Genomic DNA, 8,334 nt, shown 5'->3' on the forward strand with positions numbered 1-8,334 from the left:
TCTACGGTGAAGAAGTTGACGATGAGATGGTGGACTGTGAAGTAGTGTACGATGTAGAAGTTGTCGATGAGGTGGTGGACCGCGACGAAGTATCCAATGAAGAGGGAAACGAGGTAAAAGTTTGCGGTGACAAGGGTCACGATACGGTTCCAGCTGTGGAGGAGTCAAGAAAGCACCAGCAGATGCACAGCATCCTTCATTGGTCTGTACTGAACAGATCATGGTATTCATTCCTAGAATGGCTGGGTGAGCGCTGGTGGGGATCTGTCTCTAAAGAGCAGATTGTCGCATTCATTTTTACGATTGGGACAGGCACACGCTTCTCAGAGATAACAAGTGTACTGTCCCACATCAGCAGCCTTGAAAGGGTAATATTTGTAAACCGAACAAGGAACCAGATCCTTGAGGATGAAGAACTGTGAGGACACCCAGGTGTCAGATATGCCACACACACTGTGTAGATTAGTAAAGATATAGGTGGATAGCGTATGTGATCACTGTCATATGGCTTGGTTCATGTGCCATTACAAAGCCCTTGTACTGTACTATTCAATGTCCATATCCATGTGTGAATAAAGACAATATTGTTCACAGAAGGAATATCCAGTCACATTTATTGACATAGTGCATTTCAATACATCCATACCTAAAGCAGGGCATAGTGACAGCATTCATTTTCAAAGAACACAACCTCTATTGCGAACAGAAAGGGAAAAAGGGGTTTGGTATAGTTAGGCCTCCACATCCCGGCACCTAGTCGTCTCCCTCTTCATCATCGGCCATATACTTGAGAGGAAGAGAATAATCGCATTACCAAGATGTCAATAGACACAAGCAAAGTGTAATCACAGTATACACTACCATATCTACCATGGCATCCTCTGCATTGTTCAGCTGGGGAAGAGGAGGTAATGCCGGGTGAGGTTGAGGCTGCTCAGGCTGTGCATGGTTGAGGACCTCTGGGGGCAACAGTGGACGCTCTTGTTCCAAGACAGGGTTCCTAGGTCCCTCGTCGTCAGAGGATAGTATGTAATCGCTCTCCTGAATGTGTATTAAAGGCATGGGATGTATATCACATACACATGGCATTTACTTTGTACAACAGTGAATGAAAGGACATGAAACATAGTCAGTCTCAATCAAACCGAGTACATACAGAACGGTTCAGGATAACGGTAGACGCCTGTGGAGTGGAGATGAGGGTCAGAATCAGTACAGTGCAAGTTAAATGACCTAGGTTAGCATGGTCTATGAACAAGTTGTGTATAGCGTATATAATAATCATGTGTGTATCTTACCGGGCTCAGCTGGCTGTTTCTACACCACTGTCCTCTGACATGATTACAATTCTGAAATGCACAATGGCTTGAGTTAAGGACATAGAGTTCTATATGTGGCTGGTAAATGTGACAGTTGCAGTAGGTGTCACGGTCAACCGACATTCCATGATGGGTTACGGTTAGGCACAGGCATTGTGGCTGTGTAAGCTGTTCAGAGAGCTACATCTCAGCATCATCCTGAGGAGCCACTAGCCACATCCCTAGCAACAACAGTTAGAAACATGAGGCAATTTCCCTGGGGTTATTGACTGTTTGCGGGTTGGGGTATGCTTCCAATTCCCTAGTACTTACCATTGCTGGTTTCAAAAGAACTATGATACCATTTACACACATATAGCGAAATAGCTACCGATTTGGACGATGGCCTATAATAAACGGAAGACAATTCGATTCAATCCGTGTCTCTTACCGAAATGAATATGGCAACTGGCCTCTATTGAACAGATCGTGGCTTCCACTGTTAGAATCTCTGGGTGAGAAGTGGTGGGGTTCTGTCTCCGAAGAGCAGCTAATATCATACCTAAATAGAACCGATGTTACTGTTGGAGCTATTGCCATCGCGGCCTACTTTGGTGACATGCCCGGAGGTGTGTGTTCAGGTATGGTGAAGAGCCCCGACAATAGCCTCGTCTCATTTGATATATACATCACCCGAGGCTATTACAAATGCACAGACTTCGTAGACTGGGACAGCAGTGATCCTGCTGCGATGATAGAGGATGTGATTAAAGCAGTCCCAGAAGGTTACTTGATGGCTAGACCGGGAGACATACCCGATGGGCCGAACAATTCGTCTGGCACACTTGCGGTGGAAGGCATGCGTTACATGAAACAGCAACTAAAGCATGCATGGTGGGGACTTCTAACGGGCAGTTCCCCAGGGTCACAGAAGCACATTGAAGTGATACAGGATCTACAAAAAATGGAAGAGGAACACCCCAATCCGGCTGCAGCAATCTGTCATATGGACGACAACGAGATTGGATACCTATTCGAACTTGTAACCGCTAACGGCAACACATACAGGGTAACATTTGATAAGTATGGGTTTGTGCTTGTAAAAGATGTAGTAGTCAACAATGTGATTGACACAGCATTACACTTCCACAACATGGCACGTTTGCTGGACTATATGAGCAAGGTTGAAAAGGTGACCTTTGTACCAAGACCCTCTCCTACTCTGCAAGAGCTCTGCAGGAGCAGGATGGCGAAAGATGTAGCAGGATCGATCAGGAGACAATGGGAGATGGAAACTCCACCCCATCTCAAACACTTCATGCAGTCTGGTCCATATGCAAAGAGATAGAGGACATGAACATTGAAGTCCTGCATCTCAATGAATATCAGGCAGTATATGTGTGTCATTATACTATACCATTATGTATCCTTGTTTTTACGTGACAGCAATAAAGTGAATCACCAGTCTTTCAGAGGCTTGTTCGCCGCATGTGAATTGAAACTCCCCTCGGGTAGAGGCGACCAGAACGTCTAAAGCTCCTTTCGCTCTGTCCGAAGCCCAGAGGCTGTTTGACATCATGAAGGCAAAGACATTGATGAGAGCCTGCCTGTTGTCCTCGTCATACACAGATAGGGTTAAACGGCACCGTGTCCGTGCCAGCTATCTTGATACAGGAGCCACCGTTGATGTCAACATTCCACTCGGATGAAAGCTTAGCCGGATCATTAGTCAGGACCCTTGTCTTGTTGTCATTGAGGACTGTGAACTTGACCGGTATTTTCTCCAAGGTGCCTTGCTTGTATGCGGTAACTGTCATGTTGTCAATTATGAACAGAGTGCTGCAGTCTCCAAAGGGTATGAGTCCATGCAAGTCGATCTTGAACATGGCAGGTTGATGTGCTTCACTGACCTTGTTCATGGTCTGGGTGAACACATACTCCTTCTGACTGAAAGACATCTTTACCCGGGCTTGGGATGATAATGTGTACTATCACCGGTGTTTACTTGATGCATGTATACGGAATCGTATATACGCTGCTTTTCGTGTCAATCTAGGTTGGGGAACTGTTGAGCAGTGGCAATGTTGATGTGATCGAGGCCGCGCCAGGATCACGAGAGCCACCGTTTTTCATTGACACACCGCCCTATCCTTCTCTTCTTGTCCTCACCGTAGACACGCTGGATAAGCTTGTGGCCAGGGATATTGTTAGTGAACAGGTCCTTGTAGAAGTTTTTACAACCTGTGCAATGATAGGTAACCTCCCTGCAGTCAGAGAGAGGACGGGTCCTCTTTCCGAGCCTGGCCCGGATTGGGTTGATCCACTTCTTCTCCTTGAAGGTCTCGATCCAGGTTCGCATGACTTTGTCGTCGGCGCAACAGTATGGCATGATGCAAAGAACAGATTCGGGGTACATGATGGGCCCAGAGCTGAAGGCGTCAGGGGTGTGTATCTGCAACACTAGTACGGTCTGATACAGAAGACCTGCCAGGTCAACTAGAGTCCTCTCACACAGCTCGCTTCTCACTATGGAAAGCCTACCAGTGGAGCCCGAGATCCCCGCATCTGTCAGCATGACATTCGGCACCGAAAGCGAGATGGAAGCGTCAGAGCAAGAGTCGTTGTTGCTAAGGGACAGTATGCCTTCCGCGATGGCTTCCGTGAGCCTTTTCCCGAGCGAAGAGCTTAGGTTCCTGTAGACATCACGGGGCTGTAGGGACATGTCCTCTGTGATCACATTGATGCAGACCTCGAGTTTCTCACCGGGCAGACGCGCCACAGTCTCCCTGTTTATCCTTAGGTGCTCCAACTCCCTAGTACCGCAGACCGGTATCATGTGTTCGGGGCAGTTGTTCATTATCGCGTTGAAAGCCATGGTTGCCCTCTTCAACCTCTCTCTGACTGATGAGATGGAGGTGAGCAGGTGCTCTTTGCAATCATCCAGGCTGTGGGAGCCGAGAGCAGAACTGTACATGTAGCGGGGTAAGCAGTAGTCTATAATGCAGTGAGCCAAAAGCTTCCCTGAGCGGTTGACCAAGGTACAGTCTGCATAGTGAGCTATCAGCACCCTGGAGTTGGCGAAACATTTGTTGAAAGGCTGGTAGGGGTGGGAGATGATCTCGGTGTACGAGGAGGAATCCATCGGGGTGCTTTGGGGCTGGTCGCCGTGATGCTCGTCCGAGTTGTCATCTGTGACGCGATTCGATCCGCAATTGTACTCGGTATCACCGTTAGGCACCTTGCTTGATTCGGAACGCTTGGCCTCGCACATGAGCGATCCACCGAACATGGCTGTGATACACCCTGTGCTAGCCTGGAGGTTCAAGGGGTATCTGTAGAAGGCTGCTTCGCAAGGTTTACACTTATGATACTCGGCGCACTCTACAGGCTTAACGGAGAGTCCTGTGATCTGCTGTAGCCACGTCTTCACAGTTTCTAGGTAGGTCGTTTTAACACTGGAGTTGGCTACCTTCAAGCGATCCAGCATTTGTTGACTAAAGTGCTTGTTCTTTGATGATTTGATGAGACTGCTCCAAGGAAAGAACCCTGCTGCCATCTTGGACGCGATGAGTTGGGACGCTTTGCACACTAGCAGGTCTCTGAGGATGGCTTGCTTGCGTGAGACCATGTGGTTCATGCAGTATTTCCAGTCCTTGTACAGTGTTCTCACTGTGATGGTGTCGACCGCAGCAGACCCGTAGGTCCGCGCGGGAACCAGTGTCGCAGAGACCGCAGAGAACCCAGAGTCCAGCTGTAACGTTATAACATCTTCCACTCTGTAGGAGGTTAGAAAGGAGCTAGCTCGATGCAAGTCTAACCACTGCCCGAGATCGTCCAGGATCTGTTCCCTCTCCAGGTATAAGATTACATCTCCAGCCTTGAGCTGGTGCCAGGGAGAGGTGGAAAAGCAGGATACCATGTCAGTCTCCAGTTGGATACAGTCTCCCCTCATGACGCAGGCTATGAAGGTGTCCGTCATGGCAGAATCACAGGGGGATCGCATACTTTTGAAGGCCGACAGCCCCCTGACCTTTACGTAGATCGAAGACAGATCACCCTTGTCGTCTAGGTTGTGACTGAGGGCCACGTAGGTCTTCTTAGCTACGTGGCAGTAGACCGAGCAACTGTTTTCATACTCCAGCTTCACTCTCCTTTCTTTGACGAAGGGTCCTGTGACGTCGGCAACCTCTTCGGACCCAGGGACTCTTGCCACAAATACGGGATATCCTTCCTTGGTCAATGTTCTTTTCGGGTCTCTGACTACATGTTGGTGTGTGTTACCTCTGCCTATCACGTACATCCTCTCGAGAGTGTCCTCCACTAAGGCCGTGTGCACGTAGTCCAGAAAGGCAGGCACCTGGGCACCAGCCCTCTTAAACGTGTCACCCACAGCCGTCCGGGCCTTACAGGCAAAGCTCTCGAGGAGTTTACTGTCAGTCTCCCAGGACCGGGGCGTATCTTCTCCGTGCACGTCTACATCAGACACGTCGGTTTCAGGAAGGTCCCCGGGGCCGTATCCAACTGAGACCATGACACTGTCAGTGTCTCCGTAGACAACTGGGCAGCGGTGCTGATAGAAAGTAGACACGCAGTTGTTTACCACGGAAATCTGTTGCCTGCCATGGCCAGATATGAGAGGGCCGCAGGGACGAGGAGCTGTTCCGTAGAAGGAGTTGGCTAGGACTTTACACTCTCCTTCCTGCAGCTTGCAGTAGACCCGCTCGGCCTCGCTGATGTCAGGGTTCTTGGGTTTCCTCTTGAACTCAGCTCGCTGGTTGAGATAGTACTCCACCGAGTAAGAGAATATGCCCGGGGCACGGATAAAGCAGCCTTGGGTCTGGTCGTACTTGAGAATGAGCGATGCATACTCAAACCCCTCAACCTCCCAGTTGTAACACACCCAACCGGATAGATCGTGGGGAAAGTTCACAGGAGGCCAGGGGATGGTGGTCTCAGGCGAGATGTTGAGAGCGCACATGATGGAGGGGTACATACTGGAGAAGTCAAATGACAGCTCCAGACCCATGCCGGGTCCCGAGTAGTGTAGGCCCGTGAGGGGGTCGCACACCGCCCCCCTTCCACTTGTCACTGTCACCATTGTCAGAGGCGAGATTGGGATCCCAGCGCAGGCGGCTGTTCAACTCCTTACCCAGGGGTCCCGCTTTGACTCTGAGCATATCGAGTGTATACTTGAGCTGAGGGATCTGAACCGAGTGAATGCTCTGCACGAAGCCGCAAAAGTTATCCCCTCTTCCGTGTACCACCACGTCTATATTGAGAGTGGCCCTACATCGATGGAACAGAGCTGATACTGGGTTGAGAACTTTAGCCAGCCTGGCGCACAGCTGAGAGTCGACCAAGTTGTAGACCAGCACGGCAAATAGACTCTTACCTCCGAGTCTGATCATCTCGTCCATTGTAGCGTAACCCACGTCGGCAAGCTTGCTAAGCTCTCTGGTGTCCTTTGGGGCCTTTCTGTGTAGCTTCCTGACCTTGGAGATGACAAAGGGTGCCACGTCGTTCAACTTCATGCTGGTACACGCAAACTTTATGTCTCTGGTCCCCGCCATCCTGTACAGATCTATGATGTTCATACCGCAGCTGTTCATCTTGAAGTGGCCCAGCTTGGCCTTCTCTTTGTTGAACGTTTCGATGTGCACAGATATCATTCGGAGCTTGTACTCGGTCAAGATTCCGTTGAGTAACACAGAGCCTACGCTCTTCAGCATCTCCTTGTACATATCTAGGTAACGTACGTTTTCAAACTGGAAGAAAGGTACCATGTCATCGGCCAGGACCCTTGTCACAAAGAGGCCATGCCAGGCTCGCAATAGCGAGGTGCCTCGTTCCTGGGTAACGGCGTCGCAGAACTTGGTGTAGTTGGATTCAGTGTAGAAATGCACACGCTGCTCGATCACCCTCACATCGAATTCGGCGTTGAACACGTACAGGAGTTCTATGCCGTACTTGTACAGCAGTTGTATCATCTTCTCCAGGACTCTGAGTTCTCCGGAGCACGGGTAAAACATAATCCTTGTGACATCGTCTACACCGGCACGCCTGGCTAGTTCGTGGTCCACCTCTGGGTGATGGTTGCCTGTTACCTTACATTTATTGTAGACAACCATCAGCTTCTTTCTGTGATGCTCGGGTGAGGTTTTGGGTATGTGGGAGTTGAAGATCACGAGAGAGATGCAGGTTATCTCGTGCTGCTGACCTGGTATGTCAGGCGAGAGAGCAGGGATGGAGACGTGCTTACAATGTTTGGACAATTGTAACCTGCCAGTTTTTAGCGTGTGAACCAGCTTAGTCCTGTACTCTGTCATGCCCTCAACCGTACGCTCAGTGCAGTAGGGGAACCTGTAGGCGAAAGAGTCGCATCTTAGGGAGATATCCCGGTATGATTTGTCAAACACGGTCTCAATGTCCAGACACGCTGCCTTGTAGAAATAGGCTACGTGTTTAGTGTCAAAGAGCTTAGTCTCAGCCTCGGACAGGTCGTGATCATAGATGAGTTCGGAGACTGAGAGGACCTGGTTCAGCTTGTTTGCGGATATGAAATAGACCCTACCGAACATGACATCGGAGCATAGGGCAGGCGTGTTACCATCTCGAGCAATGTAGTAGCCCTTGTCGGGGCAGAAGTCTCCAAACGTGAGTGCTCCCTGACGGTCTCTACATACTTTTTGGCCAAGGATATACATTTTAGCGGGAAAACCAGAGCATTTACTTTCCGCTTAATGTCATCATGGAGAACTCGGATGTTCACTGGCTCAGAAGCAAAATGTTTAGACCAATGTCTACCAACCAGCTCCCAGGTCTCTTCCTCGCCATCCTGATCTCGAACTAAGTCTAGGTCATAACCCACAACAGGAGCTATACCAGTAACTTTGAAGTGTACGGTAGTGTAGATGTTGATATCTCGAGCAAGTACCACCAACCCTCTGCACAAAAGAGCCTCCTCCTGCCTGTTAAAGAGGACAGACTTGATCATCACCCCGACCAGAGTAGGCTCAAGGCCAGGGTTGACAACTCT

The sequence above is a fragment of the Oncorhynchus tshawytscha genome, linkage group LG16, assembly GCF_018296145.1.
Source record: "Oncorhynchus tshawytscha isolate Ot180627B linkage group LG16, Otsh_v2.0, whole genome shotgun sequence".
NCBI classification, from domain to species: domain Eukaryota; kingdom Metazoa; phylum Chordata; class Actinopteri; order Salmoniformes; family Salmonidae; genus Oncorhynchus; species Oncorhynchus tshawytscha.